This window comes from Dasypus novemcinctus, chromosome 5 (assembly GCF_030445035.2).
Source record: "Dasypus novemcinctus isolate mDasNov1 chromosome 5, mDasNov1.1.hap2, whole genome shotgun sequence".
Lineage (NCBI taxonomy): Eukaryota > Metazoa > Chordata > Mammalia > Cingulata > Dasypodidae > Dasypus > Dasypus novemcinctus.
In genome coordinates, this window is record NC_080677.1 from 157,489,971 (window position 1) to 157,517,630 (window position 27,660).

The window sequence follows — 27,660 nt, forward strand, 5'->3', positions numbered from 1 at the left end:
CTTCCACAGTGGCTGAACCATTCTACATTTCCACCAACGGTAATAAGCATTTCTCTCTCTCCACATCCTCTCCAACATCTGTAGTTTAGTTTTGTTAATAGTGGCCATTCTAATAGGAGGGAAATGATATCTCATTGTATCTTGGATTTGCATTTCACCAGTAACCAGTGATGTTGAATGTGTTTTCATTTGTTTTTGCCATTTGTATTTCTTATTTAGAAAAATGTTTGCTCACTTCCTTTGCCCATTTTTTGAGGGGGTCATTCGTCTTTTTATTGTTGAGTTGTAGGATCTCTTTATATATCATGGATATTTCACCCTGGTCGGATGTGTGATTTCCAAGTATTTTCTTCCATTGAGTAGGCTGCCTTTTTTACCTTCTTTACAAAGTCCTTTGAGGTGCAGAAGTGTTTAATTTTGAGGAGGTCTCATTTATCTGTTTTTTCTTTTGTTGCTTATGCTTTGGGTGTAAGGTTTAAGAGACTCCCATCTACAATAAGGTCTTATAGATATTCCCCTTATTTATGTTCTAGGGGTTTTATGGTCCTGGCTTTTATGTTTAGGCCTTTGATGCATCTTGAGTTGATTCTTGTATAAGAAGTTAGATAGGGGTCCTCTTTCATTCTTTCGGTTCTGCTTGTCCAGTTCTCCCAGCACCATTTGTTGAAGAGACTCTTCTGTCCCAGAAAAGTGGACTTGGAGAGCTTATCAAACATCAGTTCACCGTAGAGTTTAGGGTCTATATCTAAATTCAATTCCATTGAATCAGCGTGTCTATTTTTATAGCAATACCATGCTGTTGTTATTTTTTATTTATTTCTCTCCCCTTCCCTGCACCGCCCTCAATTGTCTGCTCTCTATGCCATTCACTGTGTCTTCTTCTGTGTCTGCTTGCATTCTTGTCAGTGGCACCAGGAATCTGTGTCTCTTTTTGTTGCATCATCTTGCTGCATCAGCTCTCTGTGTGTGCAGCGTCACTCCTGGGCAGGTTGCACTTTTTTCACACTGAGCGGCTCTCCTTACAGGTCGCACTCCTTGCACATGGGGCTCCCCTACGCAGGAGACACCCCTGGGTGGCACGGCACTCCTTGCGCACATCAGCACTGTGCATGGGCCAGCTCACCATACGGGTCAGGAGGCCCTGGGTTTGAACCCTGGACCTCTCATGTGGTAGGTGGACGCCCTATCTATTGAGCCAAATCTGCTTCCCTACCATGCTGTTTTTTGTTTTTTTTTAAAGATCTATTTCCCCTTCCTCCCCCACCCCTGTTGTCTGTTCTCTGTGTCTATTTGCTGTGTCGTCTTCTTTGTCTGCTTCTGTTCTCAGTGGCACAGGGATCTGTGTTTCTTTTTGTTGCGTCATCTTGTTGTGTCAGCTCTCTGTGTGTGCAGCACCATTCCTGGGCAGTCTGCACTTTCTTTCACGCTGGGTGGCTCTCCTCATGGGGCACACTCCTTGTGCATGGGGCTCCCCTACACGGGGGACACCCCTGTGTGGCAGGGCACTCCTTGTGCGCATCAGCACTGCACAAAGGCCAGCTCCACACGGGTCAAGGAGGCCCGGGGTTTGAACCACGAACCTCCCATGCGGTAGACGGACACCCTAACCACTGGGCCAAGTCCGCTGCCCCTACCATGCCGTTTTGACCACTGTAGCTTTATAATACACTTCAAGGTCAGAAAGTATGAGTCCTCCAACTTCAGTCTTCTTTTTTAGGATGTTTTTGGCTATTAAGGATCCCATTTCTTTCCAAATAAATTTAGTACTTGACTCTACTATTTCTGGAAAGTAGGCTCTTGAAATTCTGCTTGGTATTGTGTTGAATCTATAAATCACTTTGGGTAGAACTGACATCTTCACATTGTTTAGTCTTCCAATCCATGAACATGGAATGGCCTTCCATCTGTTTAGGTCTTCTTTGATTTCTTTTAGCAGTATTTTTTAGTTTTTTCAATACAGATCCTTTACATTCCTGGTTAAATTAATTTCTAGATATTTGGATCTTTTTGTCATTATTGTAAGTGGAATTTTTTTTCTTGGTTTCCTCCTCAGCTTGCTCATTACTAGCGTATAAAAGCACTACTGATTTTTGCATGTTGTTCTTGTATCCTGCCGCTTTGCAAACTCATTTATTAGCTCTAATAGCTTTATTGTAGATATTTTGGGATTTTCTAAATATAGGATCTTGCCATCTGCAAATAATGAGAGTTTAATTCCTCTTTTCCAATTTGGAGTCCTTTTATTATTTTTTCTTGCCTAATTGCTCTAGCTAGAACTTCTAGCACAGTGTTGAATAACAGTGGTGACAGTGTGCATCCTTATCTTGTTCCCAAGGTTGGAAAGCTTTCAAGCTCTCCACATTGAGTACGATATTGGCAGTGGGATTTTCATATGTCCTTTTTTATGTTGAGGAATTTTCCTTCTACACCTATCTTTTGAAGTGTTTTTTATCAAGAAACAGTGCTGGATTTTGTTAAATGCCTTTTCTGTATCAATCAATATGATCATGTGGTTTTTTTCCCCTTCAGTTTGCTAATGGGTGTATTATGTTAATTGATTTTCTTATGTTGAGCCACCCTTGAATATTAGGAGTAAAACCTACTTGATCATCATATATAATTTTCTTATATGATGTTGAATTCGATTTTCAAGTATATTGTTGAGAATTTCCCATCTATGTTCATTAGAGGGACTGATCTATAATTTTCTTTTCTTGTAGTATCTTTATCTGGCTTTGATATTAGGGTGATGTTGGCTTCATAAAATGTGTTGGGCAATTTTCCTTCCCTTTCAGTTTTTTGGAAGAGCTTAAACAGGATTGGTATTAATTCTTCTTGAAATGTTTGGTAGAATTCACCTGTGAAGCCATCTGGTTCTGGACTTTCTTTGCTGGAAGATTGTTGATGACTGATTCGTCTCTTGTGATTGGGTTTGTGAGTTCACCTGTAATCCTTGTAGAGTCTATGTAGATTGTGCATTTCTAGGAGTTTGTCCATTTCATCTAAATTGTCTAGTTTGTTAGCATACCATTTCTCATAGGTTCCTCTTATCCTTTTTATTTCTGTGGGGTGAGTCATAATATTCCCCCTTCCACCCCTGATTTTATTTATTTGCATTTTCTCTCTTTTTTTCTTTGTTAGTCTTGCTCAGGGTTTGTTGATTTTATTGATTTTCTCTATTGGTTTTTGCTCTCAATTTCATTTATTTCTGCCCTAATCTTTGTATTTCTTTTTTTTCTGCTTGCTTTAAGATTGGTTTGCTGTTCTTTTTCTAGTTTCTCCAGTTGTTCAGTTAGATCTTTGATTTTAGCTTGCTCTTCTTTTTAATATAGGCATTTAGAGCTATAGGTTTCCCTCTCAGCACTGCCTTTACTGTATCCCATAAATTTTTATGTTTTGTTCTCATTTCATTTGTCTCAAGATATCTACTTATTTCTCTTCTTTGACCCACTCACTGATGGTTTAGAAGTATATTGTTTAGCCTCCTTATATTTACAAAATTTCACCTTTCCTGCCTATTATTGATTTCCAGCTTCATTCTATTATATAATTTCAATCTTCTTAAGTTTATTGAGAGTTGTGTTGTGGCCCAACATGTGGTCTATCCTGGAGAAAGATCTATGTGAACTTGAGAAGAATGTATAACCTGCTGATTTGGTGTACAATGTTCTGTATATGTCTGTCAGGTCCAGCTCATTTATCAATATTGTTCATGTTCTCTGTTTCCTTGTTGATCTTCTTGCTAGTTGTTCTGTCTTTTGCTATGCATGGCATTTGAAGTCTCCAGCTATTATTGTAGAGACATCTATTTCTTCTTTTAGTTTTGCCAGAGTTTGCCTTATGTATTTTGGGGCACCCTGGTTATGTGCATAGATATTTATGACTGTTACCCCTTCCTGTTAGGTTGTCCCTTTTATTAATATATAACAATCTTCTACTTCTCATCACTTTTTTGCATTTGCAGTCTGTTTTATCCAATACCAGTGTAGCTATCCCTGCTCTCTTTTGGTTACTATTGGCATGAAATATCTTCTCCCAACCTTTCACTTTCAGTCTGTTTGCATCCTTGGGTCTAAGGTGAGTTTCCTGCAGATAGCATATGGATGGCTAATTTTTAAAAAAATTTTTTTATCCATTCTGTCAGCCTGTGCCTTTTGATTGGGGAGTTTAAGCCATTAACATTCAGTGTTATGACTGTAAAGACATTATTGCTTCAGCATTTTATCCTTTGGCTTTCATATGTTATATCTTATTTTTCTCCATCTTTTTACCCTCTTTGTTACCCTTCCTGATGGTCTTCACTTCTACACTCTCCTCCAAGCCCTTCTCACTGTCATATTTGAAGGACTGTTTTGCTGGATAAAGAGTTCTTGTCTAGCAGTTTTTCTCTTTCAGTACCTTATTTATATCATACCTCTGCCTTCTCCATGGTTTCTGAAGGAAAACCCACACTAAATCTTACTGGACGTCCCTTGTATGTGATATTTCACTTTTCCCTTGTTGCTTTCAGAATTTTCTCTTTACCTTTGGCATTTGACATTCTGCATATTATGTGTCTTGGGGTAGGACTGTTTGGATTTATTCTAAATGGAGTATGCTCTGGACCCTTAAGAGGAAAGAGGAAGGCTGAACCCTCACAGACCTCGCCCGCCATCTTGTGTGTCAACATGTGGCAACAGACTTTGGGTAAGAAAGTACCTCTTAAGTAACCCTGAATAGACTCTTTAGGGCCTTGTGACTGTAAGCTTCTACCACAAATAAAATAAAATAAATAAAACTAACAGAGTTCTGGTACTTTGCATCAGTACCCCTTTTGGCTGACTAATATCCTGATTCATAGAAAAGATGTTAGGTTTTGTATATTTTTCTTATATCCAGTTGGCTAAGAACACAAGCATATCACCTTCAGATAGTAACAGTTTTCTGTATTAGCCCTCTCCTTTCTTCCCTTCCTCCCTCCCCCATTTATTTTGCTCTTTCTTTTATTGTAGTGCATCATCCAGGTTCTCCAAAACAATGTTGAATAATAGCAGTGAGAGCTGATAATAAAGGGAATTTTTCTGCTGTTTTACCATCAAGTATAATGTTGGCAGAAGATTCCTGGTGTATTCACTTCTTCAAGTTAAAGGATTTTCCTTTCATTCTTAGATTATTTAATAAGGGATTCCCCCAACCCCCATGCACATATAATTGAATAGGTTATTGCATCTTACCAAATGCTTTTTCTGCTACTTTTTAAATCATCATCTGGTTGTCCTCTTTTCATCTACTTATGCGGTTATTTACATAATTAAATTTTCTGCTCTAAATTCCTGGGGAAAATTCAACTCCATCATGATATTATTATAGCATATTTCTAGAGTCAGTTGATGGAAGACTCACTTTATATCAGAATTCTCAAGTGAAATTTGTCTATAACTTTGTTATTTCTGATGCTCTCCTTGCGTAATTCTGATGTTAGAGTTATGCTAGTCTTACGGAATGAGTTGGAAAGTAGCTCACCTTTTCCTGCTCTGAAAAAGTTTAAATGAAGTAAGGGTGGTCTCTTCCCAATATCTTGAAGGTTGGGAAGAATTCATCTAGGAAGTGATCTTGGCCTGGAAGTCCAGGGTCTTTTCTTCCCTCTCACATTTCTACCTTTCTCCTCTATCTTCCCTCCATACTAACCCAGTCTTCAGCTTTGCCCCATCTGTTCCATTAACCAAACTTTCTTTGAGTTTTGTGTCTTGCTTTTATTTCCCAGGAACATCTTTTTTTCTTAGTGCCTCATTCTCGTAGCGGCCAGGAGCCCTGTAGAGATCAGAATTACCTGGACCTCATCCTGCACCTCTCAGTGGCGCGAACGCCTTTGCTGGGCGCCTCCTTAGCAGACGCCCTGACCTCGTTAGAGGACCTTCGTGGCAGCTTTGTCTGGGGGTCAGGTGACCCGGAACCTGCCCTGTGAGCTCGGAAAGGAAGGGCATGGCCTAGCTCTTCCAGTGGCTCTCAGTTACAGATGGAATTCTGTCCCCAGAAAAGACGTGTTCATGTCCTACCCCCCAAGTTCTGTGAATGTGGTCCTATTTGGGAATAAGATTGTTGAAGAACTGATCAGTTTAGATGAGGCCAAACTGGACTGGGGGGTTCCTAATCCAATATGGCCGGTGTCCTCCTGAGGAGCAGGGATTTGGACACAGCGAGTCGGAGACAGGGAGGATGGCCCTGCGGCCGAGGCAGAGGCCGGCCCGTGCCTCGGTGGGCGGCAAGCCACTGCCAGGTCCTCAGATCCCGGTGAGAGCCAGCCTGCCGACACCTTGTAGCCTCCAAAACCACCAGACGATAACTTTCTGTTGTTTGGAGGGAGCCGTGCGGTTTGTGGTGCATTGCTACGGCAGCGCTCGGGAGCCTAAATCACTGTCCCGAAGCTTGTTCCCCTGACGACGGCCTCTCCCGGCCCACTGCTGCTCTGGCCCTGTGAACTGCTCCTTCGGAATGTCTTCTGTCTCCTGTTGGGAAGCAGCTCATATTCTGCCAGAGTTCTGCCATCCACCTGGTTTGCATTGCGGTTCTCTGTTTGGATTTCTCCACAACTTAATGCCATATGCATTTTTTTCTTTTGTGAATTTCTCAACTTTTCTGATTTGGCAGTGGTGACCTTCATTGTTTGCAGGAACAGTTAGGCATTCGTCTGTTTTTAAATTTATTTTTAGTAAATTTAATGGGATCTTGAGAGAGAAGGGAGGAAAATAGGTATGTTCAGTGCACTCTCTTAAAGGGGAACTCTGTAATAGGGACTTTTGGTAAATTATTTTATACTAAATGTTTCCTTTCTCTTTGATAGCTTTTAGGGGCAAATTGCACAAATTCAGAATTAGGAATAAGGTGTTGTACATCAAAGAATAGTAAACATGGAGTAGTTTAATTCAAAATGGGGCAGTGGTAACTACTGCAAAATTCTCGATAGTTGCCATGTGCCTAAACGTGATACATTATAATAGAGTTCCAAACTACTGTGTTTGAAATAAAGAGATAAATATAATTTATTTAAATTTAAACATGTTCGTAATTCTAATAATATGATAAAATAGTGGTACTTGGCAGTCACATACCTCATAAATACTATAATTTTGAAATGTGTTTAGAATCCAGATGTGTACTGTTTAACTCTGTAGTTAAGCATGTGACAGGGTATGCTAGGCCCAACTTTTCTTTTTGCCTTTCCAGTGGAAAAGTTATGTTCTTTGTTTGACTGAGTCCTGCCGGGGATTTCTAAGTAAAAACGAGTTCAGAATTCTATTCCTTTTTTGCCAATCTTTATTTCCTTCAGGAAAATTATCAATTAATGGAGCATTAAACATCATGTGCTTTGTATTGTTTTCTTACCCTTTTGGACTTGGGTTACTTTAATAATTTATAGTTAGCGCTACATATGTATTTGATTAAAGTTATACATCAAAATAAAAAGACACCACAGGGGAAAAGGATTATCATGTTTCAAAGACATTACATTAGTAAAGGTCATTGTTAAAATTAGCATATTTTAATTACTTTGAGCATGTCAGAATGTCTTGCTATTCCCAATACCTTTCTCTCTTTCTCTTTCTCTTTTTATAATTAAGAGCATTGTCTTTATGCAGGATTTTCCTGTTCAGATTCTCCCTTGGTTAGTCTGTGTCTGAGCTGATGGAACATTTCACCATCTTTCTATATTGTTGGACAGTGGTGGACCGTGGACCACAGAAAGCTCTTCTGTGAGTTTTTGTTCTTCTGCAGGCACAAGCCTGATAGCCCAGCTGGCAGCACATGGAAACTGCAGCTTATGCAATCCTGAATTTTAAATGGGCCACTGTTTCTGATATCTTTCCAAGTACAGCCCCCCTTTTTGGAGCTCCTAACCTTTCCAGAACCTTTCCTTGCGGTGGATTTATTGTTGGTGTCTTAGGCAAGCCCCATTATCCTGGGTGGATCTTTGCCTGAATTGTATAGCCAGTGATTTGGTACATCCTTCCATAATTCTGATGAGGCCAGAGAGTTTACATACTGTTGCTAGCTGAGCATGCCAGTGGGCAGAGAGCATAGACAGCAAATATCTAGATCTAGTTTTCAGACAATAGTTGCAGCATACTCTTCACAAGTCTTTCCCTGGAACAGAGGAACCTGGAGCGTCTCGTTTCCAATTTTCCCAGACACCTTCTGTTGGGTGCACAAACGGGCAGCTGGAGCCCAAGCGCTTATTCTGAAAAAATCCTAAGTGAAGCCCCTGAAACCAAGAAGGACGATAGAAATGCCAGAAGGGCCCTTGAGACACCATCACACACTGCCAAGACTGAACAGCTCGTACACAGCAGTCAGAAACGGGGCGCGCTGTCTTTCACTTAATTAGCAATGACAGGTTCAAAACTGACCAGTAATGCGTCACCTAACAGTTTTTATGCCTACGTGTCAGTTTGCTATGACTGCCAAAAATCACCGCAAACGTAGCATCTTAAAACCGCTCCCACTCGTTATTTCTCAGTTCTGTCCCTCCATGTCCGTCTGGCAGGGCGTGGCCGGCTTCTCCCCTTGGGCTCTCACAAGGCCAGGGTCAAGGTGTCGGTCACACTGGGCTTGGAGCCGGCGGCCGTGGAGAAGACTCCACGGACAAGCTTGCCCAGGTGTGGGCGTGAGTCAGCGCCTTGTGGTGGTCGGACTGGGGTCTTGTGGCCTCCCTCTCAACTCTTAGCCGCTGCAAAATTTCGGCCACAGAAGTCCATCTCTCCTGGCCCTCTCCATCTCCAGCTGCCTGCTGAGCCCTTTTCAGGTGGAGTCGCTCTGCCTTCCCCTTCTGCCTGCAGCTCTGAGTTTAAGGACTCCTGTGATTGCCATGAGCCTCCACATAATCCAGGTAACCTCCCGCATTTTAAGGTTAGTAATTTAGTCACTTCTGCGGAGTCCCCAGGCCATGTAACTTAACATAATCATGGGTGTGAGGCCAGGGAGCAAAGGTCATGGGTCAAAATTCCACCCACCCCAGCAGAGATCATGGGGCAGGGAGGACTTGAGCAAGCTCTTGCCCTTTCAACCCCAAATGTTTAGACAATAAGCATCATCATTAGTGTGATCTTCTGATTATAAAGTATAAGAATGAACTGCTTTAAATACTTGTGGGAGAGATAGTCTGTAATCGGAGTAATCAAATCCTGTGTAAATAGGAGTTCGTTGAGGTTTTCATAATTGCTTACATGTGAGCACAAAATGCACACATGTGTATTCTCTTGATACACTCAGCGGCTCTTGCTTTCCTTAAGGTTGTGCATATTTTATCTCCCAGCACCAGGCAGCTGACAGTGCCCTGGCAAGGTCACTGGCGGATGATGGAGTCATCAGTGTGCATGAGAGGAGCGGCGGCTGGTGAGCACTCACTATGTGCTAAGCGCTTGGCCGGCATGCCCCACAGTAACTCTGCGGGGCATGGGTAACCCTCCTTACGTGACAGATGAGAGAACACGTAGCACAGTTTGCCATGCACGCTGGCACGTTGCACAGCCAAGATTCAGACTCCAAAACCTTGCTCTTGGCCCCTGCCCTTGACTTCTCCCCAAGCCCAGGGAATGTTCCAGCGATGGTAGCTTACCCTTGAGACCCCACGGCCTCCTCCCCCAAGCCCCCTTCTCTTACTACCTTAGGCTCCTTTTTCCTCCCTCCAGATGATCGGGGCCCCTGTGCCCCGCGCTGACCCCGGCACGTCACCCCTCCATAGTTGCTGCTTCTCTGAGTCTCGGTTAAACCATGGGCCCCCGGGGCAGGACAGCCGAGGGGAGATGACAAATCCAGGGCCAGAGGTGCTTACCTTCCTCGCACCTGGCATGCCCGCCTTCCCGCAGCCCTGGGAGCAGGGCCGTGATTCTCCCCCTTTCGAAGATGGTGTCATCAGAGCTCAGTGACACCCAGTGCCCCAGGATGTCTGACTGAGAGTGAGGCTGTGCGCGAGCACGTGGAGGGGCTCCCTGGCTGCGGGGGCCGGCCGGGGCCCCTATCTTCGGGGATAGCCGGGGGTCTGCAGTGATTTTCCCCCCTCCTGCCTTCTCGCCCCCGAGTCTTGCTTTCGGAGCCCCGGTGAGGACATCAGAGGCTGGAGGCTGTGCCCTTTGAGCCTGGGGAGCAGGGCAGTGGCGTCCCGCCTCCGACCCCCAGCCCTGAGCAGGGGCGGGCCCCCCCACATGCAGAGGTGGAGGGGACGTGGGACAGGACAGTGGCCAGAGAAGACGAGGGCCTGCCTGTCGCCACCCCCGTGAGAGCTGTGGGGTCTGTAAAGGAAAGGAGATCAGGTGGGACGGTCAGCGGCCAGGAACAGCCACCCCGGGGCCCTTTGGGGACTTTTCCTTTGGAAGGGGCAGCCGGTCCTAAGGAAAGCATGCCTGCACTCGCAGTCCTCGCTGGGGTCCAAAGACCCCAGTGGCCTCAGAATGCAAATGGCAGGAGAGGAGGCTCTTAGCCACTCCCTCTTACTTCTCAACAAACCTGGGAGAAGTCCCAGCCATGGACGTTTGATAGACCCTTCTGCTTCCCTCTCCAGGCCGCCTCCTCCCTCTAGCTCTTTTTCCCCTCAACTCCCGAGTCCTGCAGTCTAGACCTGCGCTGCTGCTTTTGCGTGTGGATTTGACATGAGGATTTTACTTCAGGGCTCTCTGCAGTCCACAGAAACAATGCTGAGCCTTGATTTACAGACTAGATACATTCCGAAGCATTAGGGTGACACTGAATAAAAGTTGAAGGACAATGCAGACCCTTGGCTTTTTAAAATAATCCTGCAGCACATCCTTTCGTTGTTGGAGCAGCATAACTCAACCTCTGTGTTTTCTAAGTTTGGATTTTAAGGTATTGGGTTTGTCATAAAGTTCAGTTTAACCAAAAATATCTACTGCCTTTTATTAGACCTGTCACTGTGTCAGCGGTAGCACTTATTAAAATGTTGCATCCTGGTCATAAAATGTAACCAGAATCCCTGGAAATTTAAATCCTAAGAAGGTGAGCTGTGACTATCATAGTTGAAAAACCACAAAAATGTTGCCTTTCTGTATGAACGTCCTCTCTCTGTTTTTGATCTTATATATACTCACAACGATTGTTACATTAGGAAAACAATTAACTTTTCATTTCAAATGCTTTCTCCAACATTCCTTTAAAACAACTTTCACTTTTAATCTATAATTAAAGCCAAAGTTTTCTTTTAATTTTAAAAGCTTGTCCTTGAACTAAAATAACAGAGAACATTTTGAAACAGGGATCCAAGCTGCTGTAGATACATTTTATTTAAACCACAGAGCCTGCAGTTAGATTCCTCAGTGCCAGACAGACTGCAAATGGGAACTGTAGCGGTGACTGGGAATTTCTGGATGTCGTAGTACCAGCAGGGCTGGGTGTTTTTTTGGAGCTGTTCCTCCCTCTGGGCTCTACTCATGAATGACTTAATCCCTGTGTAAGATCAAATGTCGTGCCCGTTGCCATGCGTTACAAAAAGCAACCGCTGGTGCCTTCGTCTATGGAGCAGCATGACCATAGCAAAGAAAGGTCACAAAATAAGTCGTAAAGTGAGGCTGGAACTCAGTGCATCTCCGAAATCTGGATGCGCAATAAAAATAGCATTTAAAGCAGAATGCTGTCGTGTAGCGTGGCAAGAAGAGTGGATAGTATCCATGATTGAATTGCAAAAATATTTCTACTAAGGTCATTTTTGAATTTACTATTCTGGTATTAGATTAGCAGACCTAATGCCAGATTAGAGCTAATAATATCTTACACAGCACTGCGCTATGTACTCTAGAAAGTGCAGGAACATCTGTTATTGTATTTGATCCTCATTACAACTCTCTACGAGGTAAAAATAAGGATAATTATTCCCACTTTCATGCAGGATGGAGAGGGAGTGACCAGCTCTTTGCACAGCTAGTCGAGGGCAGAGCTCAGACTCCCTTTCCACTCGGTTTTATGGTGTTTTCCATTCTGGTTAAGTGTACTCAAGATTTTTTTAAAAAATCATTTACAGAGTAGAACTCTCTTGAGCAGTGACTCAACCTATTTGTAGCCCGACCTCCTTTTGTACCTGGACTGCTTTAAAAACTGGACGAAAGTTTTGGATCGTTCTCCCCAAAAAATGTGTATCCACCTCCTCTTTCCATGTCCCCACCCCACTTTTGGGTAGCCCGGGTGTCAGTGAGGGTATCTTTGGAGCTAAATAGGACCCCTCGAACACCGGGGTCCGAGTGGTGGAAGGTCAGACCCTGCTGGTGGCTGCAGGCGCCCGAGAGCTCCCTGGCTCCGTATACTTCCCAGGTGAGGACAGCATTGCCACCCGACACGTGTGGTCCCTGTTCTGCCTCACGTCGAATCAGAGCAGGAACAGACTCCCTGACCCCAAACGCCAGAAGCCCCCCCACGCTCCCACGGCACGTGTGTGCATAGTGGACTTCAGGGGGAAATTCAGAGGGAGGGCAGAGGTGCTTTCGTCACTTCAGTTCAGGTACTTCATGAGCAGCCTTCTTGTTGCTCTTAGCCACCCCAGGAGACTCTTCGCTGCCTGCTCCGCTCCACCCCACCTGGTCGCCAGGCTCATGGCATCTCACCAGCTCCACTTTCCCTCTTCGCCCTCTCTTTCCCCAATGCTGCAAGATTTCCAAGTTCCCTTCATGCCATTATGTGGCATGAGTCGGCTCTCTCCAGCTTCCGCTCCCCAGCTCTGTTCCAGGCTGACCTTAACTCAGACCCACCCACCAAGAGACTAAGTAAACCTCCTCACTCACCTTCACCTTCCTTACAAGGCATTTGGAATGTTAAACAGCATTTTTCTTTTCTTTAGCACCCCTATTTATAATTTGAGGAATTGCAAGGATTCTCTGACACCTACCCGTCTAATAGATGCATTCTTTCCCTAGTGGTGGAGCTTCCCTCGTGGGTCATGGTTGTGACTTCAAAGCTTTGCTGTTGGGGCATTGTTGCCTCTGAACAAATTCCATCTGCAGAGCATTCTAGCATTTATAGTTTTGTTCTGGCCTATGATTGAGCAATGCAAAAAGATGAGCATCTTAGTTGGAGAGCAGTGATGTGAATGGGTTAGAATGTAAATCCTGTTTCTGAAGGAAACTCTCTATTCAGTCCAATGATGTGACTCAGAAATATCACTAATAAGTACAAATGCTAAGAAACAATGGCAGGGAAGAGGACTTGGCCCAATGGATAGGGCATCCGCCTACCACTTGGGAGGTCCGCGGTTCAAACCCCAGGCCTCCTTGACCCGTGTGGAGCTGGCCCATGCGCAGTGCTGATGCGTGCAAGGAGTGCCGTGCCACGCAGGGGTGTCCCCCGCATAGGGGAGCCCCATGTGCAAGGACTGCACCCCGTAAGGAGAGCTGCCCAGCACGAAAGAAAGCGCAGCCTGTCCAAGAATGGCGCTGCACACACGGAGAGCTGACACAAGAAGATGATGCAACAAAAAGAATCACAGATTCCCGGTGCCACTGATAAGAATAGAAGCAGAAACACACAGTAAAAGGACACAGAGAGCAGACAACTGGGGGTGGGGCAGGGAGGGAAATAAATTTTTTTTAAATCTTTTTTTAAAAAAAAAAGGGCAGAAATCTAGAGTTAGGAACAGACCAGAAATGCCATTACACCTGCATTACATGCCATTTCTGAGGTTGTGTACAAGAGGTAGAAATCCTCATACTGGAAAGTAGGACCTGCACACATTTCCCTCAAAGACTGGAGTCCCTTCACTTGTACCTGGACCTTAGTTCATTCTCTCTCAATCCTGAAAAGAGCTGGAAGGATGCAGTGTCAACTTGCCAAATCAAAGGAGTGGCTTTGGATGCATTTTGTCTTCTCTCTCCAGCTTATCACTTTTGGATTGGTCTCTCCAAGTCCTTCCTGCTTTCGTAGGCAGGCTCAGCAGGGTCAGAAGGTCCTGGATTTGCCACTTCACTTCAACCACTGAACACCTAAATTCGGTGCTTGATGCTAATTGTATATAAAATTGTCCTTGAAGGGTGGGTTGCCATAGAATATGACCATGTATCAGATGAATCAGTCTTGCTAAAAGAGTTAGAGGCTCTGGTTTGAGACAGAATAGAGCCAGAACAAAAACAGTGTAAATAGGATTACATGCCAGATATGAGAACTGATGGTACATACAGGTACATGCAGGTACATACAGGTATGAGAACTGATGGTAAGTCAGAGATAGAAGAAGAAATAGATGCAGAAGAGGCATTTGACAAAATATAACATCCCATATTCATAAAAACACTCTGAAAGAGGAATAGAAGGAAACTTTCAGAATATGATAAAGTGCATATATGAAAAACCCACAGCTAACATTGTACGTTATGGTGAAAGACTGAAAGCTTTCCAGCTGAGATTGGAAACAAGACAAGGATGCCCACTCTCTCCACTGTTATCCAATAGTGTGCTAGAAGTTCTAGCTAAAGCAGTTAAGCAAGAAAAAGAAATAAAAGGCACCCAAATAGGAAAGGAAGAAGTAAAACTTTTGCTCTTCACTGATATGATCCTACACTTTAAAAATCCTAAAAACTGTGCAACAAAACTATTAGAACTTATTGATGATTTCAGCAAAGTGGCAGAATACAAGACACAAAAATCAATAGTATTTCTATACACTACTAACAAGCAATCTGAGGAAGAAGTAAGATAAAAGTCCATTTACAATAGTGACTGAAAGAATCAATTATTTAGGAATAAACTTAACCAAGGACAATAAAGGACCTGTGTCAGAAAACTATAAAACATTGCCAAAAGAAACCGAAGATGATCTAAAGTTCATGATTTGGAAGACCAAATATCATGAAGATGTCAGTTCTACCCAAAACAGATTTAATGCAACCCCAATATAAATTCTAATAGCCTTCTTTGTAAAATTGGAAAAGCCAATTATCAAATTTATTTGGGGGAAGCAGACTTGGCCCAGTGGATAGGGCATCCATGTACCACATGGGAGGTCTGCAGTTCAAACCCCGGGCCTCCTTGACCCATGTGGAGCTGGCCTATGCGCAGTGCTGATGCATGCAAGGAGTGCCCTGCCACGCAGGGGTGTCCCCTGCATAGGGGCGCCCCACGCACAAAGAGTGCACCCTGCAAGGAGAGCCATCCTGCACAAAAAAGTGTAGCCTGCCCAGGAGTGGCACCACATACACGGAGAGCTGACGCAGCAAGATGACGCAACAAAAAAAGACACAGATTCCCAGTGCCACTGATAAGGATAGAAGTGGTCACAGAAGAACACGCAGCAAATGGACACAGAGAGCAGACAGCTGGGGGCGGGAGGGCAGGGGAGAGAAATTTTAAAAAATAAAAAATAAAATCTTTTAAAAAAATTTATTTGGAAGGTAAGGGTCCCCAAATAGCCAAAAATATCTTTAAAAGAAGAAAAATGAATTTGGAGGATTCTCACTTCCTGACTTAAAAGCACATTATCTAGCCACAGTAGTAAAAAAAAAAAAACAAAAAGAAAAAAACACACAGCATGGTACTGGCATAAAAATAGATTGATTGATCAATGGAGTAGAATTGAGAGTTGGGAAATAGACCCTTGCATCTGTGGTCTTGTGATTTTTGACAAGGCTGTCAAACTGGGAAATGGACTTGGCCCAGTGGTTAGGGTGTCCGTCTACCACATGGGAGGTCCACGGTTCAAACCCCAGGCCTCCTTGACTCGTGTAGAGCTGGCCCATGCACAGTGCTGATGAGCGCAAGGAGTGCCCTGCCACACAGGGGTGTCCCCCATGTAGGGGAGCCCCATGCACAAGGAGTGTGCCCCATAAGGAGAGCCGCCCAGCACAAAAGAAAGTGCAGCCTGCCTAAGAATGGCACCACCCACATGGAGAGCTGACACAACAAGATGATGCAACAAAAATAGAGACAGATTCCCATGCTGCTGACAAAAACATAAGCGGACAAAGAAGATGATGTAGCAAATAGACACAGAGAACAGACAACCGGGGTGGAGGTGGGGGGGGGGGGGAATAAATAAATAAAACTTAAAAAAAAAAAAAAAGGCTGTCAAACCCACTCAGCTAGGTCAGAATAGCCTGTTCAACAAATGGTCCATGGAAAATGAAATATCCATATCTAAATGAAAGAAAGAAGACCCCTATCTTACCCCTTATACAAAAACTAATTCCAAATGCATCAAGGACCTAAATACAAAAACTAGAACCATAAAACTCTTAGAAGAAAATGAAGGGAAACATCTTCAAGATCTTATGGTAGATGGTGATTTCTTAAACCTTACACTGAAAGCACAAACAACCAAAGAAAAAGATAAATGAAATGGCCTCAAAATTAAACACTTTTTATTTCAAACTATTTTGTTAAGGTGAAAAGGCAGCCAACTCAATGGGGAAAAAATCTTTGGAAACCACATTTCTGACAAGGGTTAGATTTCCATGTTTTATAAAGAGGTCACACAACTTAATGACAAATTGACAAGGAACACAATTTAAAAATGGGCAAAAGACTTGAATAGACATTTTTCCAAAGTGGAAATACAGGTGGTCAAAAGGGATATGAAAAGATGCTCAATATCATTATATTAGAGAAATGTAGCTCAAAATTACTATGAGAACGGAGTAGGTATAGCTCAGTGATTGAACGCCTGCTTCTCATGGATGATGTCCCAGGTTCAATCCCTGATACCACCTTAAAAAAAGAAAACTACAATGAGATATCATTTCACACCATACAGAATGGCCATTTTTTTAAAAAACAGAAAACTACAAGTGCTGGAGAGGATGTGGAGAAATAGGAACACTCCTTCACCATTGGTGGGAATATAGAATGGTGCAGCCTCTGTAGAAGACAATTTGGTGATTCCTCAAGAAACTAAACATAGAACTTCCATATGATCTAGCAATCACACTGCTAGGAATATATTCAGAAGAACTTTGTTCATAGCAGCATTATCCACAGTTGCTAAAAGATGGAAACATTCTAAGTGTCCATCAACCATTAAATGGATACACAAGATGTAGTACATACATACTATTTCGCTGTCAGAAGAAATCAGCTGGGAAAGCACACAACAACATGGAAGAAATTTGAAAACATTATGCTGGATGAAATAAGCCAGACAGAAAAGGATGACTATTGTGTTGTCTCACTGATATGAACTAAACATGATGAGTAGATCTAAGGAGTTGGGCTATGGAGTGTAGGCTGGTGGGAGACAATGTGTGTTGAGAAGGGGCCACCAAAGCTAGAAGTATGTAGACTGTTTTTAATAGTCAGTTGTAAATATGTGGAGATGGATGGAGTTGATGGTAGCACATTTTAATGAGTGTAACCAACACTGTATTTGTGGATTTGATTGTGGCTGAAATGAATACTCTAGGGAGGCTAATGTTAGTTGGAGGGCGGCTGGAGGATAATATCGGGAATGTGTAACAGTGACTTTGGCGGTAGATGAGGATTGTGGTTAATAATATAAATATAGGAATGTTCTTCCTAAAAGTTGTCATGAATATGGTGATACATGGGGAAAATATAATGAATGTAACTTGGAAAAACATAACTAATGTGACTATAGTTAACAATAATATTGGAATGTTTTTGTGGCAAAGACAAAGAAGTTACTGTATTAATGCTAATGGTCAAAAAATATAGGGTTTGGGGAAGCGGCTGTGGCTCAATCAGATGACCTCCTGTCTACCATATAGGAGGCCCTGGGTTCGTGTTCTGGGGCCTTCTTGTGAAGGGAGGCTCACCCACACGCTGCGGAGAGCTGACTCAGCAAAAATGACGCAGAAGGGAGTCAAGCAAGAATACCGAAGAGTCGGCAGCAAATGAACACAGAGAGCAGACAACAAGCAAGCCACAAGCAGGGAGGGGAAATAAAATAAATAAATACAGATGCAGAAGAACACTCAGCGAATGGACCAGAGAGCAGACAGCATGCAAAAAGTCACAAGGGGGCGGGGGGATAAAAAAAAATATGGGGTTTGGTTTTATAAGATATGAATATGACTAAGCATTTTTTCTGTTCTTCGTTTTCTTCGTTAATGAGTTCTTGACTATGTCTTCTAACTAATTTGTGTTCGTTAATGAGTGTAAAGATACACTAATCTGCGTATCTTTCTGAATACTAGAGGAACAATTGAGTTTGTTTTGGGGATTAGGTGAGATCAGAGTGCCTAGATAGAACTTTTCAGGAGTAAAGCTTCCATAACTTATTGAGCTGCCTTTTGTCTCTAATTTTATGTTTTGATTTTGAAATAAAGTTTTAATATAAAAGGAAGAAAGAAAAAGAAATGAGTAAGAGAAAAAAAAATAATGAGTAATAGGAGAGAAAATCTGGAGGAGAAAGGTCCAAAAAATCTCATAGTGATGTGGGAAAGGACATTTGAAAATCAGTTTAATTGGAGATTAGAGCTGCCTGAGCGGAAGAAGAGGGAGAATCAGAATATAACATAGGGTGACCCTTATTTCAGGATCACTTTCTACATATTCAGGTTAGAGAGTCTTTAAATATCAGGAAACAATTATTGGCAAATGAGGGCTAGAATGGTCTCCTAGAATTTGTAGATTCCATGTTGAGTAGTGCTGGGTGAGTCTTTTAAACAGTATTCTTCTTTATTTATTGGGCACTGTGGGACTCATCTATATGCCTTGTCCAACTTCTCCCAGAGCCCTACGGGCGATAAGAAGGTGATTTGGGGGGAAAAGAGCTGAAGTGTGCACCACGGCAGCAGCATCAGGGACTGTTTGTTCTTCTGCTGTGGTAGAAACTAAAGATGAGCTGGTGCAAGGGAATGCAGCCACTGTGAGCAGCTAGTAGTGAAGCTGGAATAAGAGGGACTAAGAAGAGAAGCAAATGCATGGTCACAAGGCGAGCTCTCGCTTATCTTCAACTTTTTTTAATTGCAGGAGAATTCCAGGGATCCCTGCTTTTGCAGGAATGTAGTAGGAAGCTATGGATTTTTCAAGGTTCCCCAGAATTCAAGCGTTTGGAGTAGAGGCTAGCCCTGTGAAATTTAAGGGAATGGTCCAGAGGGACTATACAATGGTAGATGTATCCATTCCACCCAGAGACCTTTAGAGCTGTCCTCTATAATGTGGTAGCTGCTGGCCACGTGAGGCGACTGAGCCATGCTGCAAGTGTAAAAATAAACACTGGGTTTTGAAGAATTAGTATGAAAAAAAGAATGTCAAATATTTCATTAGTAATTTTATATTGATTACATGCTAAGAGTTCAGAAATATCAGATTAAATAAAATTTTTAATTAAAACTCATCTCAGCTTTTTCTCTTTTTCAAATAGGTTTACTAAAAAATTTAAAATGACGTGTATTGCATTTGTGGCTCATATATTTCCTTTGGGCAGCACAGCTTTAGAGTAACAGAGCTTCCAAAATGGTGGTAGCACGGGGGAGACAAGTGAGGAAAGAGTAACTCATTGCAGCTCTTAAATGTACAGGAAGAGACATCAGGGGAAGGCAAGTCAGATTCCATTTGACTGAAGATTGACTGATAGGGGAGCCCTGCTATCTACAGCTTTGCTCTAAAAGAGCACAGATTCCACCTCTTAAGGAAGGTGTGCTCTCTTCATAATGCACCATGCATGTGACCTAGGGACCACTACTTTGTGCAGAGCTCTTTGCAACAACCTGCAGTTAGATGCCACCCATTAAGTGCCAGTGGTCCCTGATGGTTCTTAATAGCAAGTTTCTCCTCTGATTGGTTGGTGTCCATGCCATATTGGCTGTTAAATATTTTAACATTCTCCGGTTGGAAGTAATTAATTTTTTTTTTAAATTATTCAAATCAATGAAGAAAGAAATAATTTTCCACCTTAGGGACAGAATGTAGAAGGAAGTTACTTAGAACATTTATAAAGGCTAGCATCGGCCACTCTCCCATTTTTCAAAGAGCACAAAGCTGTCTCTGGTCTAACGAGTTTGTTTCTGATTGACTAATGCTAAGGCCAATTTAATTTAATCTGCATGTATAGGTCATGAGTCACCGTGCTTTCAAACAGAATTATTTTTTTATAGGGCATAAGCTTCCAGTTAGACAAACATGTTTCTTAAAACTAAATTTTCCTTGAAAATTCAAGTGACTTAAATAGAGGGACATTTTGGATAGGATGGGAAGAAAGCTCTGTTTTCTTTTTTTTGAAATACAGACCTTAAGTTAGTTTTGCAGGATTGGCCCATACTTGGTGCCCATGGAAGCGAAGAACTGTAGTAAGTAATTGTTGGAGAGGACAGAGAAACAGTGGCATGGAAGTGGGAAGAGCCAGCCTCGAAGTGGTCGAATTTCTACGTTTATGTTACCTCTTCTTCCCCATCTGCTGGGCTAGGCACCAGTATCCTCACGTGACTATCTGGTCACCCAGACCACAGCCTTTTGCTCTTCTTCAAGAAATCCCTTGCATCCCCTTGGCTACGTCACCCACAGCCAGCTGATCCATGAGGCACGGCGAGCACAGTGCCTAGGTCCATTATACTTTTAGAGGCCCTTGAAAATGTTTTAATTTTAATTCCTTTTGAAAAATCAGAAGGAAATTAATCTAATCATTATGAATATATAATAAGGAATCCAGCCTGATATATGTGACTTTATACTGATGCAGTCATAAAATATGATTTTAATGTCTTTTAAGGAAGATTTTTTTATTTTTTATTTTTTTATTTATTTCTCTCCTCTTCCCCCCCTCCTCCCCGCCCCTGTTGTCTGTTCTTTGTGTCCATTTGCTGCACATTCTTCTTTTGTCCTCTTCTGTTGTTGTCAGCGGCATGGGAATCTGTGTCTCTCTTTGTTGCGTCATCTTGCTGCATCAGCTCTCCGTGTGTGCGGTGCCATTCCTGGACAGGCTGAACTTTCTTTCACGCTGGGTGGCTCTCCTTATGGGGTACACTCCTTGCATGTGGGCTCCCCTACGCAGGGACACCCCTGCATGGCAGGGCACTCCTTGCGTACATCAGCACTGCTCATGGGCCAGCTCCACATGGGTCAAGGAGGCCCAGGGTTTGAACCGCGGACCTCCCATGTGAAAGACAGACGCCCCATCCACTGGGCCAAGTCTGCTTCCCCCTTTTAAGCAAGAAGGGACCCACGACAGTCATAGTGTGGCCCTGACCCCACCCCATAACTCCCTGGGGGCTCTTCTTTCTGCTTTCCATAGTTATTATCATTTTTGAACCTGACAATTCAGTTTCCTAATAATATCTCTGTGCTCTAATGTGGTAAATTGCTCCCCATCCATCAGCCAGTCAATATGTTGAGATATATTCACAGAGATTCCTTTCTACTCTGTGTTGGGGCTGATGCAGTGAGCATGACAACAGCAGATTTTAGAAGACAAGCATGAATGAAGCATGGTGCTGAGTGCAGGATGCTATACAGCATACAACAGAGGCCTGACTCTAAGTACAGAAATTATTACAGAGATTACATATATATTTAAAAGCAAAATGAATGTGGATACTTACTTTCCTCCATTATATACAAAAAGTAGCTTATTGTGCACACTGTTTTGTACCTTGGTTTTTTTGCATTTTATATGCATGTTGGCAGTCTTCCCATAAAAGCATGTGGAGAGCTTTCTTAACTTCCATTTTTAAAGCTGTGTAACATTCATGACAATTCCAAATTGCCCTCCAAGGGGCAATTTGCACTCACACTAATAGTATATGAGAGTACCTGTTTCCTCCCAGGCTCTCTGCCATAACGTTATCAAATTCATATATTATTTTATCCATCTGATTGGCAAAATCAGTGCAGCTTTAGGTAGCATATCTTTTATGAATGAGTCTGAGCATATTTTCATATGTTTAAGGGCTATTTATATTCCATTTTCTGTGAGCTATACGTTCTTATTCTTTTTTCTATGGACCGTCTTCTTGATTTTTTGTGAATTCAAAGAGCATTTTATGGAATAGGATGATGAGCCTATGATATTTGTGAGGAGCAAATATTTTGTCCTGATTAAGTATATATGCTTTGATTTTCCTTATGATTTTTCCCACGTAGCCTTTTTAAAATGTACTTAACACTTCCCAATCTTTTTTTTAATGGCCTCTGAATTTTAAAGTGATTCATCACTGAATTTTTAAAGTTGCATTTCTCAAGTTTTCTTCTAGTATTTCAATGGTCTTAATTTTTACCTTAAATCTTTTATCTATTGGAACATACCTTAGTTTAAGGTATGGTGTAATGTGGGGTTAGGAAAATATGCAACTTTACTTTTTGTCCAGGTAGCTACCCAATTACCCCAAAGCCATTTATTGATCAGCCAGTCTTTCTCCCTCCATCCCTGGCTGAAGATACTAAATTCTAAATGGAGTCCACCTCATCTTTCTATACTCTTCTATTGATTTTATTTTTTTTATTCAAGCTCTAGTCCCATACTTTTAATTATTGAGGCTTTATAATATGGTTAATATCTGGTTGTGCTTATTCTTCTATATAGTTTTTCTGGCTATTCTTGTTTGTTTACTTTTCCATATTAACTTTAGGATCAATATGTCTAAAAAAGGAAAGACCTTTTGTTGTTTTTATTGGGATTGTTTTACATTCAATTAACTATGAGACATTCTTATTTTTTAGGATGTAAAGTCTTTTTTTCCCAAAAACTTTGTGTATCTGTTCATGTCTTCTTTTGTGGCTATTAGTAGTGTTTTAAAATGTTCTTAATGAGTCTTGCACATTTCTTAAGTTTAGTCCTTGCTTATTGTAAGGACCAAACTATTGTTGTTGTAAGTAGGGTCATTTCTTCCACTACATTTTCTGACAGGTTGTTTTTTATATAAGAAAGTCATTGGTTTCTGCATATATATTAATATTGCACTCTGCTGCCACTCTAAATTTGCTTATGATTTTTGATAGTTTTCCAGTAGATTTGCTTGTGTTTTCTAGTAATAGTAACACATTTTCTGCAAATAGTGATGGTTTTATTTCCTTTCTGAATTTTATACCCTGAATTTCTTTTTCAGGGTAATGGTGCTGAATTGTTCCTCCAGTACCTTGATAAATAATAGTGAAGATAGGGCACGGTCTTGTCTTCTTCCTGACCTTCAGGGGAATACTTCTAGTATTTTCTCATTAAGTGCAAAGTTGGCTTCCTGGTTTAATCAGATAATGGGGTTAGACTTGAAGATCTGGGTTCAGATTTTTTCTCCACCACTTAGTAACTGAGAACCCTTAGGTAAATTATCTAACCTTTTTTATTTCTTTCTTTATTGGTGAACTGAAGGAAAAAAGAAACCTATTTCCCAGGGTTGTTGTGAGGGTCAACTCTGATAATGATTGTGAACACACAGCAAAAGGTGCTGTGATGTATGTTCCTGCTTCTTCTTGTAGACAATGCTTCCCTACAAAACACTTAGGAATTGCAATACTGGATTTCCCTTTGTGGCTCTGAGACTCTAATTCCATTCACAACACAAGTTTCTACATATATTCCAAGGTTGGAAGGAAAACGTGTTTTCTGAACGATAGACAAATTCCTCTGCTGACATTTAACCCAAATGTATTCCAAACCTGAAGCTTTTTTGGAAGACGGAGAAAATGTTGGTCACCAACTTGTAAAAAAGTGAAATAAAAAAAATGTTTATGTACCTCAGCACTTCCTGACTGAGCTGGAAGTGAGCGCACTGAGGTGGTGTTATTTTGTGGTGGTTCAGTTCTGGGAAAAATGAAACCAGAAAATATAGGAAAGTTTTCAAGATTTTTGGTTGTGAAAGCTTTCCCTTTTTTTTTTTTTTCCTTTCCTCCTTTGGTTAAAGTTAAAAAGTCCTTATAAATTTGATTCAACTGTAGACATTCTCCAAACTTACCCTGGTCAGTGACCCACAACGGACGTTTTCTTCTCATGTGTTAAATTCCATGTTTCAGAGAATGAAGTACTTGTCTAAAGATATGACGGTGTTCTTCCTTTCTCCCTTAGACACAACACTGCCACACGACAGCCTTGACTGAATGTCAAATAATTTGGACTTGGAGGAGTTGGGGATTCCTTTTTCCAAATGAGCTTCTGTTCTGCTTTCTGTGCAGTGCAATGTCTTGGTCCAATCTGATAAGATCTGCAAATTTACTTTTCTTTTGTAAGAAACCACCCAGCAAGTGTTCCACTCCTCAAAGCGTTGTAATATTTTTAAGTTTTATTTCTCAGCTGTTGTCCCCCCCCCCCCCCATGCAGTCATCTACCTTGAAAAATAGGATGTGTGGTCATTTGAGTATCCCCAAGGTTTCCTCACACCACTGAGCCTTCCTCGTTTGGACGGCTCTCCTAGGGCTTCCATATCAGGCTGGGAGAGTTCTTTTTCCGAGTAGCAATAGCCTTCTTCCCTTGGCTTGCAGTTGAATCCATGGCTCAGTCACGTGGCTGAGATCCCACGCATCCTCATTTCCCTGGATCCCGACCTCTGGCTACACTTGGAATCTGAGGAATCCGCCCTTTCAGGAAGGAGTAAAAGCTAACTAGCCCTTAACATATTCTCTCGTGGAGGCTGGTATGGAGAAGGTGCTGTGCAATGGATTTGTTTGCTGACCTTAAAGGCACACATATAGGAGAACATACTCCTTTCTTCCCCCATGTGTAGAACATCATCTTTTGTGCATCTCAAAGCAAAAGCATAATGTGAGAAAGCCAGGTTGGGGTTGCCGTAAAGTAATTAACCCCTTCAGTTATTTAGGGGAAGAGGCTTTTGCAGACCCTTGCTTTTTATAAGTGATGGCCGTTGCTCCAGCAGTAGCACGCTTACCCTAGCTCACTTTCCACAGCGCTCATTAGAGCAAATATAGTGAGTTACAGTAAAAGCCAAAATAGAAATCAGTCAACAAACTCACCCCTTTACTGGCAGCCCTGAACCTACTAGAGGGGTGTCGCCCAGCAGAGCATCCGTGGCTCCCCTCGCAGACGCTGTTCCAAGGCCATTCTCCTCCCTAAGCCGAGGCAGGATGGAAAAGGGGTGCGTTTCAGTGGGGAAGCGTTTACAACCACACTTCCTGGTGTTATAAATTAAGACAAACAGCCTGGGAAATGAGAGTGCACATTCAGTTCGGTGGTTTTCTCGTTAGATAAACTTCAGAGGGCAGGAACCCTCTCCCTCTTGCTTCCTGGTGTCAGCAAAATGCAGCCTGCCTGTTGATTGATCAGCTTATTGCTCGATCATCACTGGGGAATAGAGTAAGTCCTTCCACTTTTGCAGGAATCCCGATTTGGAGAAGAAAGTATGTGTATCTGTTGTTCTGTAAATATAGCAGCCAGCAAAGTAACTGTGATAGGCCTGAATCAATTCTTAGGTAATTAGGAACAGACTCTGTGCAGTGGAAACGGTTTACATTACTCCAAAACCCAAATTTTGCATCTAGTGTAAGATATAATGGTCAGACTTTGAGCTTTTGCTTTCTACAGATAGTGTAAACATTACTCTGAGATGTGGTCTCTGGAAATAATTTAGTTAACTCTTATTTTCATATGCGTGTTCTGTTCTGGAGACTCGTTGCACAAATTGATGGAAAGTTATTTTCTTTAAGTGACAGTTTGTTTACAGAAATTCCTTGAAATCTTGATGGTTATTGAAAAGACTGAAATAAATGTTGCCTGAAACTGCTTGTTTCAGAACAACTCTACACCTTCCAAAGGAGGACCATACTTTGTTAGTAAATCACCTAAGCCCATAAAGATCGCGGAGGCTGCTCCCTTTGTAAAATGAAATATTTATGTTTGAATCCCAAAAACATATTGTGAATCATTGTGGTGTTTTAAGTTGAGGGTACATAGTAAATCATTCCAAAATTATGGAGGCCAAATGTCATTCGCTCCAAGAGTTTGTGTAATATCCATTTATCTGCGGGCAGATGACCAGTCTGCATAATCATAGGCAGACTTTGTCAAGTTAAGTAAACACAGCTGACCGTAAGCAAGTTGGACTACAAGGTTTTTTTGAGCTTTGCCAACAGCATATGACCTTGGAGAACGCTGCTTTTTTTTTACTGCAATCTGCTTTCAATGGAAAAACGAATTCTTTTTGTTTCACATTAACAAGTGATGATTAGAAGCTTGTTATGTTCTAATTTTTAGATGCAATTCAAATGAATGTTATGCACGCACCCAATAAAAAGCCCCCTTTCTGAGTAAAGCAGTCCCGAGTTAAGAAGCTGTATGTAAACTGAGGAAGCTGCAGTGGGAGCCAACTCAATGGATTTTTTTCCTAGGAAAAAATCTTTTGTGTTTATTTGCTTTTTTTTTTTTTTTTTTGTCCTTGTGCTGTTTCAACCGATTAAAATTGTGGTTCCAAATGCCACCAGAAAATGAGCATTAGTGATTTATCCATTCTTTAAGAAGCGTCTGTCTTCGATAGGAAAGGAACTTTGCATTGTCATTAACTTTCGGTGAAAAAGTCTCATGAACTGCTTTATACTTTCCACAAGTCCCCTTTTTCCTCCCCCTTTTAAAAATACATATTTCTTTCCCATCACCTAATACCTTCTTCTTTTAGCCTAGGACAAGGCCAATATTAAATTGTTTTTTTAGGGTACTTTGTGGCTAAAGGGAAATTCCTATTAAATGTTTCATGTCCTAAAGTGGGTCTTTAATTGAGAACTTTGGTAGAAGATGGATTCATTCGGATTTGCATTGAAACTTGCAGCTCTTCAACCTTCTGGGACTGGCCCCCAGCCAGTTGGTTCTTCTGCTTTTGGTGTTAGGTTCTTCCCACAGGGGAGCCCTTTCCTGCCCCTTCACCCCTTGGCAGTACCTTCCCTTCTGGGAGTCAGTGCGGTGTGAATTAAGGGTGCGTGACTAGTAAAGATTTTTAAATAATCCATCTTTGAAAACTTCGGTATTTTGCACTTTTAAGAAAATCACATGTTCAATAATATTTTAGCATACGGGAGAACATCTAAATCTATGTACTAAAATATGCTGTGATTAGGTCCATTTAAGACCCAGGCTTATTCAGTCACTCATTCATTCATTCGTTCATTTCTTGATTTGCATGCTTGCTTCTCCTCAGTGCTGCCGAATTCCCTTATTTGAAGGAAAGCTTTGGGGAGGAGACTATCAAAATTTGATGTCCCGACAGGTTGCTCGGCAATCCGGCCTCTCGCTTGCCTCTTCCTCATTAAGCACTGTGTCGGGATCCTGGTTCCACGGTCCCCAAGGCCGCCTGCTCCAGCATGCCCACATCAGGGGGCCTGCTGGGTCTGCCTCAGGGACAGTCCCCAAGGCAGGTGTCTAAGGGACACTGGGGCTCCGGCCCACGCCCCTGCCCCGGGACCTCTGCCTCCCCTTCTAGACTTGCTTCTGCCTTAACCAGGCCGCTCCCTTCCATTCCTGCGGTGGCCCAGTCTTCACAGGAGGGCCAGAGGGAGCTTTCTAAAGTCCACACCTCATCGGTCCCTGCTGAACACCCTCCATTAGCCACAGGGCTTTCAGGATAAAGTCCCCCCGTTATCTTCACTCGCAAACCCCCAGCCCACCCAGCCTTCAAAGGCCCGCCCCTGCTCATCTCCCTGGTTGGCTTCCGGGCAGCCCTTGGTCTCTGCCTTTCATTCCAGCCACACCAAGAGCTGCCCAAAGGCCCCATGCGGTTTGGTGACCCCTGTACACAGCTATCCCCCACCCCGTGCTTGGCAGGCTGTCCCCACCCCCCTCCTCTCCCACAGGCCTGCACCCTCTGTCTTTGC

At 42.4% G+C, this 27,660-nt stretch overlaps 1 protein-coding gene across 2 annotated transcripts in view; it reads left to right on the plus strand.

Moving 5' to 3' along the window:
- MKX (mohawk homeobox) overlaps positions 1–27,660 on the plus strand; it is a 73,406-nt gene that overhangs the window by 24,494 nt on the left and 21,252 nt on the right. The window lies entirely within an intron of this gene.